The sequence below is a fragment of the Somniosus microcephalus genome, unplaced genomic scaffold (genome assembly GCF_052327205.1).
Source record: "Somniosus microcephalus isolate GS21.2 unplaced genomic scaffold, FLI_Smic_1.0 unresolved_chr2, whole genome shotgun sequence".
Taxonomy (NCBI): domain Eukaryota; kingdom Metazoa; phylum Chordata; class Chondrichthyes; order Squaliformes; family Somniosidae; genus Somniosus; species Somniosus microcephalus.
This window is the reverse complement of record NW_028225180.1, coordinates 2,700,524-2,713,669: the sequence shown is the minus strand read 5'-3', so window position 1 is coordinate 2,713,669 and position 13,146 is coordinate 2,700,524. Positions and strand designations below refer to the sequence as shown.

Here is a 13,146-nt window from a genome sequence, read left to right as displayed (position 1 = left end):
AATGACCTGCTCCTGTTCACGGATTCGAAGGAGCATGGCCCACTATTGCCCGAACTGCTAGAGCTTCTAGGCAGAAGGGTTTTAAGGTAAACCCAAAGAAAGCGCAAATCGGCCAGCAGGAGGTAAAATTCCTATGCCTGACCACCCGCACTGGAGAAAGGGCCATAGATAAGGCTAGGAGGGAAGCGGTACAAGAGTTACCGGTCCCCAACGCATTAACGGGTGTGAGGTCGTTTCTAGGGCTAACCGGCTACTGCAGGGACTTTATTGAGGACTATGCAGCCACCGCAGCCCCTCTGCTCCGACTCCTACACAAGGGAGTGGAGTGGCTTTCGGATGAGGTTTGCCAGGCAGTATTTGTCAGGCTCAAAAAGGACTTGCAGACCGCACCAGCTCTAGGGGCCATAGATGTGGGGAAAGAGTTTTTCCTGGAGGTAGCAGCCAGCGGGGACAGCCTGAGTGCTGTGCTGCTCCAAGAGCGGCACGGCGGGCTGAGGCCGGTGGTCTACTCCTCCAGGATACTCACGGATGAGGAGAGGAGCTCCTCCAACTGGGAGCGGCACCTCTTGGCCACACATTGTGCTGTGAAGAGATCACTAACCTTCACAGGCACCTCTCCCATCACCCTCCTCACCCATCACACACCCACCCAGATGCTTCTGAATGGGAAGATCAAGGATTGAAGAGTGAGCAGTGCCCGCATTGTCCGCTGGACCTTGCTCCTCTCACAGATGGATCTTAGAGTGAAGGGTCTCTGTGAGCCAAAGCTCGCAGCTAACCTGGTATATCCTGGAACAGCCCACTCATGTTCCATTGAAGGGGTTTGGGATGTGAACATATGTTAACACTGGGATACATCCTACGGGCCGCGAGATCTATAGAGAAGGTTACAGCATGTTATCTGCTGGTGAGCGTCTCATGGAATGTGGAGCTTATGACCCAGCGGCAAACATTGCCCTGGCGATTAAGCTCCCCAGCACCATGAGCGCCCAGCAGGCTGAACTGTCCACGGTGGTGTACATCGTTTCACACCCTGAAATCTTCCCCACACCCTACACGATTTGCTCGGACAGCATGTTCATGTGCAATTCGTGTACGGAGTACCTGGACATTTGGGTCCACTGTGGATACACCTCCACCGACGGGAGACCCCTCACAGCAAAACCTCTGCTGGAAAAGATCCTAGCCATAGTGGGGGAGGAAGGGGAGGTTTTCATCCACAAGGTGAAGGCCCATTACTCCACAGCGCCCCGCAGTCAAGGCAAACAGCAGGCCGACCTGCTCGCCAAGGAGGGGGCCCGTACAGGCACTTTCTGGGACCCATTTGGGTCCAGGCCCATGGCGGCGGTCTGAGGTAGGAACAGGAGCCAAGGGAGTGTAGGGGTAGTGTTAGCGCCGGACCTAAAGATGGTCCAAGCCCAAGAACCCGTCCTCAAAGCAGTCCTGCATGCCGTAACTGAGGGAAAAAGGTTAGAGGGTACGTATGGCACAGCAACCCTCTCCGTAAAAGAGGGCATGCTGTTCCAGGGGGAGCAGTGGGTTATGCCGTTGCAACACCGGAGGGAATTCCTTCAACTGGCCCATGAGGGTCGAGCAGAGTGTCACCCCGGGCCTGAGACTACCTGGCAGCGGGTGGAACAGGCAGGATGGTGGTCAGGACTCAGGGAAGATGTTCGCGATTTCTGTGCAGGCTGTCTTGTGTGTGCTGCTAATGACCTTGACCCACACAAAAGGAAGGTACCTATGGGACACATCAGTTGGGTAGTGGGACCATGGCAGTCGATACAGGTCGACTACATCGGGCCCTGGCCCACCACCCATGAAGGCTATAATACTGCCTATTCCTGGTGGATGTGTTCAGCAAATGGGTAGAGGCCTTCCCCTGCAGAACAGCCACAGCTCTGGGTGCTATCAGGATCCTGGTCCAGGAAGTGTTCTCGCGGTGGGGACTAGCTCTGTATGTGGAGACCGACCAAGGGAGACACTTCACCGGACAGGTGTTGCAGAATACCCTTATGCTGCTAGGCACGTGGCCCACAACCCGCATTCATCGGGGCTTGTGGAAAGAATGAATTGGACCCTGAAAGAAAGGTTGATGAAGGAGACGGTGGACTCGCCCTGCAAATGGGCCGAGTCCATTATAAAAGATGTAATAGCAGAGCACTTGGAAATCAGTGACAGGATCGGACAAAGTCAACATGGATTTACAAAAGGTAAATCGTGCTTGAATCATCTACTGGAATTTTTTGAGGATGTAACTGGTAAAATAGATAAGGGAGAACCAGTCGATGTGGTGTATTTGGACATTCAGAAGGCTTTCGATAAGTTCCAGCATAAGAGATTAGCATGTAAAGTTAAGGCACATGGGATTCGGGGCAAGGTATTGATTTGGATAGAGAACTGGTTGGCAGACAGAAAGCAAAGAGTTGGAATAAACGGGCCTTTTTCCGAGTGGCAGGCAGTGACTCGTGGGGTAGCGCAGGGATCGGCCCATGGGCCCCAGCTATTCACAATATATATTAATGATCTAGACAAGAGAACTAGATGTAATATCTCCAAATTTGCAGATGACACAAAGCTGGGTGGCCGTGCGTGCTGTGAGGAGGATGCTGAGAAACTCCAGCATGATTTGGTCAGGTTGTGTGATTGGGCAAAAGCGAGGATAAATGCGAGGTTATCCACTTTGGTGGCAAAAACAGGAAGGCAGATTATTATCTGAATGGCAATAGATTGGGAAAAGCGGAAGTGCAACGAGACCTGGGTGTCATTGTGCACCAGTCGCTGAAGTTAAACATGCAGGTGCAGCAGGCGGTTAAGAAGGGAAATGGCATGTTGGCCTTCGTAGTGAGAGGGTTTGAGTAAAGGAACAAGGATGTCTTGCTGCAGTTATACAGGGCCTTGGTGAGACCACGTCTTGAGAATTGTGTGCAGTTTTGGTCGCCTTATCTGTGGAAGGATGTTCTTGACATGGAAGGAGTTCAGCGAAAATTCACGAGGCTGAAACCTGGGATGGCAGGAATGACGTATGAGGAGAGATTGGCTCGATTGATCTAAGGATATTTAGGACAGAAATGAGGAGGAATTTCTTCACCCAAGGAGTGCTGAGCCTGTGGAATTCTCTACCACAGAAGGCAGTAGAGGCCAATACATTAAATATATTCAAGAAGGATTTCGATATATTTCTTAAGACTAAAGGGATCAAGGGGCATGGGGAGAAAGCAGAGACCGGGTTCTGAATTTGGATGATCAGCCATGATCGCATTGAATGGTGTAGCAGGCTCGAGGGGCCGAATGGCCTACTCCTGCTCCTATCTTCTATGTTTCTATGTTTCTATGTCCTACCATTGTTTCTGATGGGGATCCGGGCCATCCAGTCAAAAACCACGGGTACTCCCCGTACAAGCTAATGCCCGGCAGTATTTGCGGACCCCCACCCATGTACTTGCCCCGTTGCTTACGGAGCATCAGCTCAGGGTAGGAAACCGGGCCAGGTTCGCCCGAAACCTCCTTGAGCACGTTGAGCAGATCCACGAGCATGCGGCTGGGAACATGGTAAGACAGCATCGGAGTAACCATTTGCTGTTGGAACCCCGAAAGCACCACGAGTGGGAGGTAGGAGATCTGCTCATGGTGAGGAACTATGCCTGAGTAAGAAGTTTGGAACCATTGTACATGGCGCCCTACAGCATTGAAAACAAGGCCAGCCCCATGGTATGCGCTGTTAAGATGCCTCGGCGTACCAAATGGTTTCATATTAACCAGTGCATACTCTTTACACCTGAAAAGGGAAAACAGCCATTTGGGGTCGTGTCTGAGGATAGAAATCCTCAGCCTGCAGCAGGAGTGAGATCAAAGACTGCATAGGCAGGCGCTGTGGCTTGCTTAAGGGGAGGGTCCATCCCGCCCACGGATTGGGACATTCCCCGCTCTTTGGGGATCTAGATGAGGAGGCACCCAAGGGCAAAAACCCCAACCCTAAACCCAGGTGTAGAGGAGGAGGGACCCGAAGGTTAAGACCCCGCCCCTGACCCAAGTGTAGAGGAGGAGGGACCCGAGGTCGAAACCCCTCCCCCGACCCAGGTTCGGGACCTGGGGGCGGAGACTCTCAGCCTGCAGCAACTGGCTGAGAAGATTTACCTGCCCCTAGCCCAGGTTCGGGAGAGGTCAACCCTGAGGGAGCAATGGTTCGGGTTAACGGCCCACCGGCCAAGAATGCCTCACCCGCCAAGGTCCCTTGAAGGTCCCCACGGAAGCCCCAGCCGAGAAAACCATGGTCACCAGTCCCCCAGTTATCAAGGGCCGCCCCTCGAGATAGGGGGAAGTCCAGTGACAGAGATCACCAGCCTGCAGCCACAGGAAGAGAGGGACCGACTGTGCAGGACAGTGCGGCCACACGGGAGGAAGTGGTGTGCCGCAGCCCAACCAGAAATTAGCCTGGCCACCTGGAGACGGGCGGCGGATGTATATAGTTTAGGTAATGTAAGTTTATAATTTTAGGATTAGGCATTTAATTTAAGTTTGGTTGTTTTAGCTTAAGTTAAGTAAGGTGATGGTAGTTTTAATTAAGTAGTAATCTGCTAAGAGTGCGTGTATTTGAGTCGAGGTCGTGTGACCCGACTGTACTTCACCCAAGCCAGAGAATCTCTTGGGGACCTGGTTGCATTGTTTTGTATCTGTTGCAGAAACACTTTCAGTATGAAGGGGAGCATAGTCCTATACGCCCTGATAGGGATGAGCATCGGAAAGTGAGGCGATGTAGAGGACTCCTACATCAATGGGTGCTCGGGAGAAAAGGCTCCAGTGCTGACTGCTGGAAGCAGCGAACAAGGCATGGAGGGACCTGCCTTCTACGCCCACGAGGGAAGATGGCCCGGGTGATTGGGATCCAACTCCACCTGGTACTCCAGCCAGAACGGATTCAACTACGGGGAGGCTTCCCTCCCCTGCCCCAGTGTATTTGTTGTGGCCTCATGGATCGGGTTCACTGAGGGGAAACGCGTGTGCCTGACTTACACAGGACAGATTCCCCTGGGAAGATGGTTGTGGCTCAGGAAGCTGAGCACGAACATGGGGGATCGTACAGCCGACTGGGAATGGATGGGCAACGACACCCACCGAACGGTCACCGGGACCCAGGAAGGGACTACTGTATGTTGGGACCAGTGGTGGGAATCGGAACAGGGGATCTATGTCTGTATGTGGGGGCCGAAAATGGCCTGCCCTAGAGGCATATCTATCATCTTCTCTGCATCATGGCAGGATAAGGGGAAGGGGGTAGAATGGGATTCCCACCTACACACATGCATAGTCCCATGGTACCCAGCCCCAGTTAAAGCCACTCAGCTAGTGGCACGTGACCGAAAGCCCTTGCAACCGACTCTGGTAGCGAGGTCACGCCAAGGGGTGTGCCCCACCACCACCAAGGGGCCAGGGAATGGGCTGGTGCTAGTGGCTACTGACCAGGTGCATTACATGGGGTTACACTACGCGGTAGCCTCCGTGATTTTAAATCTCACCGAAGTACATTTGCCTGAGTGGTGTCCCAAAGTAACAGAGCAGCTATATCAGGCCCTATTAAAGGACATGTTCAGGAAGTTATTTGAGTACGATTTCGCCAATGTGGAGAAAACCAAACTGTACACCACGCACCGCGAGTTTTTGAGCAATGCAGGGAGACAATGAAGGGGAGTACGGAATGATATTTCTACTGCATTTAATACTGGGTCCTCTGTCACCAACAGTTTGGATGACATAGAGCTGCAGACCCAGATAAACGGCTTCAAAACACAGTAAAGGAAGATATTAATGGATGACAACACGGTAGTGGGCTTGGAGTTACATGAGGACCAGGCCATGATGGTCCATTTAAAAGAGATTGTAGTGGAGTTGGAGAAGCACGCAAATATGGTAAATGCCCTCATAAGGGAGGACAGAAACGCTTCTAACCAGGCTGCGCAGAACGAGGTGTGCGTGCTATATGTGGCATTGTTGCTGGTCTAGGGCTGCAGTAATCTGGATGATTTAAAAAAGGGTTTAGTCCACTCCTGGATCAGCAACAAGCACCTCGCAGCCCTCCATCCGTTTGAGAAAGCATTAAACCCGTGCCAACTCTGGCTAGCTTCCGAAGCCTACCCACTCCCAGCGGATTGTGGATGGTCCAACCACACGATCATGGGAGTAGTAGTTAGGATGCCGTTCATGGGTAGGACAGCCTGACCCGCACCGGTATACAGGATTGAGAAAATCAGATTCATTCAACATTCGTTTATCAGCGGTCCCACCTTACATCATAAAGTGGGAGCACGCTATGACCTCTTAGGGTGCCGGAACCGGGGAGCACACATAATCCTGTGTCCCGAGCAATTGAATGCCTATTCAAAACTGCAGTGCGGGTTTAGAGCTGTGGGCGCGAAACCTATAAATTGCACCATGGAGGCTTAGGCACAAGGTCATGTTCCCCCGCAGATAGCATATATAGGAGGTGGGACATATTGTGTCACCACAGGCATGTTGCACTACCAGCATGGACAGAATAGCTGGTGTCCGGTAAGTGACGGCAGTTTCTGCTTTAAACCCGAGGCAGAAGTTCAAGTGGCCCAGGAATGAAGTGTCCCCATTCCTGAACCCTCCACGGTTCACCTCACTGTGAAGGAGAATTTTACCGATTAACAAAATTACGTGGCACACTTTGGCAATGAAATTCCCCCTCACCCAGAACACCTTAACAAAATACTTAAGGCCGTTATATTTTCACAAGAACATTTTTACACTGTAGAGCAGAAAACAGTAAAGATATCAGATATTGTGATTCCACCCTAGTAGGACATTTTCAATAACATAGAGGTCCCTTCGTGGATCAGACTGGCTTCCCACATTCTCGTGGTTTGCCAGTTAGGGATAACGTTGTATCTGGTCTGCATTCAGTGCAAGGGAAAAGGTCAGATATTAGAATTCCGAAACCAGAGGATCTGGAAGGAGCATTATGTGAAGATGGAGGGAGATACACCTGTTTGAGCTTTTTGTATATTTGTTTAAAGATTGTTGTTTTTTTCTGTCTGTTGTTTTTAATATAGATTTTGCGACATGTTAATAAATATGTATGTGTACCAAGTGATGCAGGGCTGTTGGACCCCCTCCATGCTTGGATGTGTGTAAAGGACTGTAATTATTCTATGTATGCTTATGTACACTACATATTCGCGGAATGGGAAGTGCATGTGTCTTGGGTATATTGGATAGGTAAATACAGGGGAAGGTTGACTATGCATGGTCAGAAATTTTGTTCACCTTGTAAGGATGATATTTCAAGCAATTTTTAGTATCACGGGGGACGTGTAAGGTTCTCAAAGTTTCCACATACCCCCAAGGTTATTAAGAAAAGGGATCCTGTATGGACAATTTAAAAAGGGTACCAAAAAGATGGCGTCCGCACCTCGTGACCAAAAGCCTGAAGATTTTAAAAGCTTGGACTCTGCAGCAGGACAGGCAGCTTTGGGAAATCGAAACTTAAAAGCATTTCTGTGAAAAGGACTTTGTGTTTTAAAAGCCAGACAGCTAGGCAAACACTGAATATGCATTGCATCAGGTCGTTACAGATCGAACCCAGTTAGGCCTAAACATAGGGCCATTAGTTTGTCCGCATAAATCATCGGAAACAGCTCAAGGGAGCCACCAAGGCTGGACAGGCCAATTAAAATGCATTAATGACAATACAATCCGGACATTGAGGCCATCAGGTACGATCAATGGCCATCTATAGCCAGTTAACTTAGATTGGTATTAACATGTTAAACAGCCCGCCAAAATTTAAAACAATGGACTGACCTGATTTGATGCGCAGATAGGAGATGAAGGAATGGGTATAATTGTAAGCCCTCAGTAGCAATCGCTGTCTTATTCTTGCCCTGTTCTCTTGACTCTGGCCCTTGGGCTGCTGCCACTCATACTCGTGCCCTGGCCTCGTGACGGGTTCTCTTCTCGCTCCCCGCATTAATTATAACAAACAAGGACATCCATACCAATCGCGGGTAGGGGAACAAGACTCGAGTCTAAAGTCATGCAGGAGACACAGCCCAAAAGAGGGTGCAGACGAAACAAGATGAGACAAGGTGAGACGAAGAAGAAGATAAAACCCGATAAGAGAAGAGAAGGGCAGCAGAAGGCGCATTGGTAAAAGAAACCAAACACCTAGTTATAAGCTGACGCTTGGGGAAGAAAGTATATGTATGGACTGTGAGAATTAGTTGGATATTGAACACTGCGAATAAGTTGGCGTTAAATGCAGGTGTCATGCCACTACGAATATGCTGGCATTCGAAGGATGGGTAGTAAAATCAAACAAGCAGTAAACCGCCAACCACCCCATAATCGCAACATTACCGCCGACGACCACCCGAGGGTGAAGAAGAAGAGAACCCATCGCGAAGAGACAACGACAGTAGCTGAGGAGAGGGAAGGTGTGTCACAGCAACAGCTCCAGCACAGCGCCTTGAGACAATGTGGCGACAGAGCATCCCAGAGGACAGGAGACCAAACCTCAAAGCTCGCGACTGTTATAGCAACAGGCTTTGGATTGGTGAGCATGAATTCTGGCCCCTCATAGCTTAATCTAGTTAGGTATAGTGGGTGGGGTATGGATAAGTGGATTGTTAATGTAGTTGTTTTTCCCTCGATGTGCCGTGTGTTCCCCATTCCCTGTATAAGTATAATTTTTGTATTTTGCCTCTATTTTATACCAGTGAGCTCTCATAAGACTGTGTTTTACTCTGTTTAAATAAAATCTTGGTATTCTTACACCAAACCACTTGTCTAACCGATTTTCTGTATCGCCGCCTGTACCTATGTCTGGTGTCTAGAACCCAGGGGTGTGAAGCGATTCGAACCGCTCACAGGCAGTCAGGGGCATGACTGACTGTGCAGACGCGCCAAACGCCACTCCCTACACACGGGAACAGTCCTCCAGTCATCTGGCACCACGCCAGTTGTCAGAGAGGATTGGAAAATGATGGTCTGTGACTGTTTTTGTCTCTCTTACCACTCTTAGCAGCCTGAGATACATTTCATCCAGGCCTCGTGAATTATCTATTTTCAAAGATGCTAAACCCCTTAATATTTCTTCTCCCTCTATGTTAATCTCAACTATTATTTGACACTCCTCCTCCTTAACTACAAAGTCAGCATCGTCCCGCTCCGATGTGAAGACAAATGCAAGATACTTAGAAGAATCAAACCCTCGTTTCCCACCTCCATAACCGCATTACCTTCTTGGTCTCTAATAGGCCCTATTCTATCCTAAGTTATCCGCTTGCTCTTTATATATTTATAAAGTATCTTTGGTTTTTCCTTGATTTTAATTGCCAATATTTTTTCATGTTTTTTCGTTGCCTTCCTAATTTCATTTTTAATTCCACCCTTGCACTTTTTATACTCCTATAGGCTTTCTGCAGTATTGAGCTCTCGGTATCTGCCAAAAGCTTCCCTTTTTCCCTTATGCTAGACTGTATGTTTTATGATATCCAGGGGACTCTAGAATTGTGGGTCACATCCTCATTCTTAGCGGCAACATATTTTCTACGAACCCTCAACATCTCCTCCTTGAATGCTTCCCACTGCTCTGGCACTGATTTCCCTTCAATTAGCTGCTCAAGTCCACTTTTGCTGAATCACATCTCTGCTTATTAAAATTAGCCTTTCCACAATTGAGAATTTTTACACCTGGTCTATCCCTGTCGTTTTTCAAAAGGGGAGATTTAATATAGATGTTCAAATTCTTAACGGGTTTTGACAGATTGCATAATCTGTTTCCAATGGCAGATTGGTGGGTAACAAGAGGTCACAGATTGAAGATAATGGGGAAAAGAACCAGAGGAGAGATGAGGAGAATTTTCTTTCGGCAGTGAGTTGTTGTGATCTGGAATGCACTGTCTGAGAACGTGGTGGAAGCAGCTTCAACAGTAAGTTTCAAAAGGGAATTGGATTATTAGTTGAAGTGGAAATTTTTACGGGGCTCTGGCTTAAGATTTCGACTGCCTCGATAGCACTTTCTAAGAGACGACATGGACACATTGGGCCGAATGGCCTCCTTCTGTGCTGTGCCATTCTATGATTCTATGAGCAAGATACTGATAGAGGTAGATAAGTGGGAAAGAGAAATTGAAAAATAAAAAGTAAATTAGGGACAGATATACTAGTGGAGTGATACAGAGGAAAATACATTAACTTTAAAAGAGGAATTGCATAAATTCTTGAAGGGGAACAATTTGCAGGACTATGGGAAAAGAGCAGCGGAATGGGACTAATTGGAGGGGTGTGGTCAAGGAGGGAATTGAACACAAGGAGAAGAATGTTAAGCTTGAGGTGTTGCCGGATCGGGAGCAAATGCAGATCAGCGAACACATGGGTGATGTGCAAACGGGTCATGATGCATGTTAGGATATGGACAGCAGTGATTTGGATGAGCTCTAGTTTATTGAGGCTTTTAACTGGGAGGCCGACCAGGAGAGATTTGGGATAGTCGAGTCTAGATTTAGCAAATGGGGTTAATTCTGCAGAATGGCTGAGATGGGGCGAAGATGGGGGATATTGGGGAGGTGGTGATTTAGAGGTATACAGACCTAATTGCTGGATATGAAGACTTTACAGGACAAAGAGCCAACTCCCTTGACATTCAATGCATTATCATCGCAAAATCCACCACCATCAATATCCTGAGGGTTACCATTGAAAAGAAACTTAACTGGACTAGCCACATAAAAACTGTGGCTAGAAGGGCAGCTGAGAAGCTCGGTATTCTGCGGCGAGTATCTCACCTCCTGACACCCCAAAGCCTTTCCATTATCTACAAGACACAAGTCACGAGTGTGATGGAATAATCTCCACCTTACTGGATGAGTGCAGCTCCATCAACACTGAAGAAGTTCGCCATCATCCACGACAAAGCTGCATGCTTGATTGTCACCACATCCACCACTTTAATATTCACTCACTCCACCGCTGGTGCACCGTGGCCGCAGTGTGTAGCATCTACAAGGCTTCTCCGCCAGCAACTCCCAACCCGTGAACTCTCCTCCGAGAAGGACAAGGGCAGCAGGCGCACGGAAACATCACCACCTGTAATTGCCCTTCCAAGTCATACATCTTCCTGACTTGGAAGTATTTCGCCATTCCTTCATCGTTGCTGGATAAAAATCCCGCAACTCCCTCTGAAAAAGCGAGGTTGGAGTATCTTCAGCTCACGGACTGCAGCGGTTCAAGAAGGTGGCTAACTCCAGCTTCTCAAGGACAATTAGGGATGGGCAATAAATGCTGGCCGCGCCAGCCATGGGAACAGCCCATGAATTAATGAAAATGAATTAAAGACAAATGAAATTTAAAATGCAGAGAATGTGAAAGATAAATCTGGAGGAAAATGAGTTGAGGCAATATGAATAAACTCTACATTTTTAAAGGGAATGCAGGAAAAGTGGCTTTGGGGTGTTTACTTACACAAGCATTTGAAGATGGCAGGACAAGTTGAAAGATTGTTTAAAAAAACATGGGATCCTTAGCTTTATAAATAAAGGCAGAGTACAAGAGCAAGGATGTTATGCCGAAAATTTATAAATCACTGGTTAGGCCTCGGCTCGAGCTTTGTGTCCAATTCTTGGCAGCAAACTTTAGGAAAGATGTCAAGGTCTTGGAGTGGACAAAGAGGAGATTTAGTAAAATGGTACCAAGGATGAGGGACTTAATTTATAAAGAGAGACAAGAGAAGCTGGAATTGTTCTCCAGAGAGCACGCAATATAAAAGGGAGATATACTGGAGATGTTCAAAAATTATGACGGGTTCGATAGAGTTAAATAGGAGAAAATATTTCTACTGGCAGAGGGGTCAGTAACCAGAAGACAAAGCTATAAGACAACTGGGGGAAGAACCAGAGGGATGATGAGGAGAATCTGTTCTAAGATTCTAGTTGCTCTGATCTGGAATGCACTGCCTTAAAAGGTGATAGAAACACATTCAATAATATTTTTCGAAAGTGAACGGGATCAATACTGGAAGTGAGGGAGCTGCAGGACTGAGGGTAAAGAACAGGGGCGTGGCACTAATTGGATAGCTCTGTCAAAGAGCCGACACAGGCTCGATAGACTGAATGGCCTCGTCTGTGATATATGGTTCTGTGATTCTGTGATAACAGAAAGCATTGAGTCCTTGTCTCATGTGTTTAATCGGAGTCTTGCAGTTTTTGAGCTGGATTCTAATCGTTGCTTGTACTCTGATAAAGTCGACAGCAGAAAAACAAACACAATGTGCTGGTGAGACAAGGTGTGTTGACAAATTTATTATGGCGTTGAAAAAAACTGAAATCATGAAATAATTGTGACACCAAAAATAGGGGCCATGAATATAAGATAGTCACCAATAAATCCAATCAGGCATTCAGGAGAAACCTCTTTATCCAGAGAGAGGTGAGAATGTGGAACTCGCTACAACAGAGAGTGGTTGAGGTGAATGGAATTCATCCTTTTAAGGGGAAGCGTGATAAACACGTGGAGGAGAAAGTAATAGAAGGTTATGCTGATAGTGTAAGATGAGGAGGGGTGCGAGGAGGTTCATGTGGAGCATAAGCACAGGCTTGGAGCATTTGGGCTGATTGGCCTATTTCTGTGCTGTACATTCTATGTAATTTGTTTAGCGGAGGATAACGCACCGCTCTGATCGCAGGCCTTGCCTGGTTTCAATCAGTGAATTAAAAATCATTGATTATATTCTTATTACATTATTTTTATCCATTTGTTCTCAGGATATCAAAATTAGAGGTAATCAAGATATGGATGAGGGTTGAGCTGAAGATGAGCTGAAGCAGGGGCAGAGACGGCCGATGTTATGGAAGCCAAAATCACGCTGGAGATTGATCGTGACTATGACACCTCCCACAGTTCAAGAGCAACACTCAGCCCTGACCCATGAAGGAACTGCGTGAATATCCTAGACCCCAGCGATAGACAAAACCTTACAGAAGGAGTTTTTTAATAACAGGACTGAACAACACAAACACAGCTCAGGAATGTGAGGCGTGGTAATGACAACCATCATAGTTTAAACTGCTACCCTGTCAGGTACAGCAAGGAGTTGGAGATAGAGTAAAGATCCCTCTACACTGTCCC

General features: G+C 47.7%; 1 pseudogene; it reads left to right on the top strand.

The window, feature by feature from the left end:
• Nucleotides 1-12,840, top strand: part of LOC147092039 (uncharacterized) — a 60,046-nt pseudogene extending 47,206 nt beyond the window's left edge.
• Nucleotides 12,841-13,146: the final 306 nt, after the last annotated feature.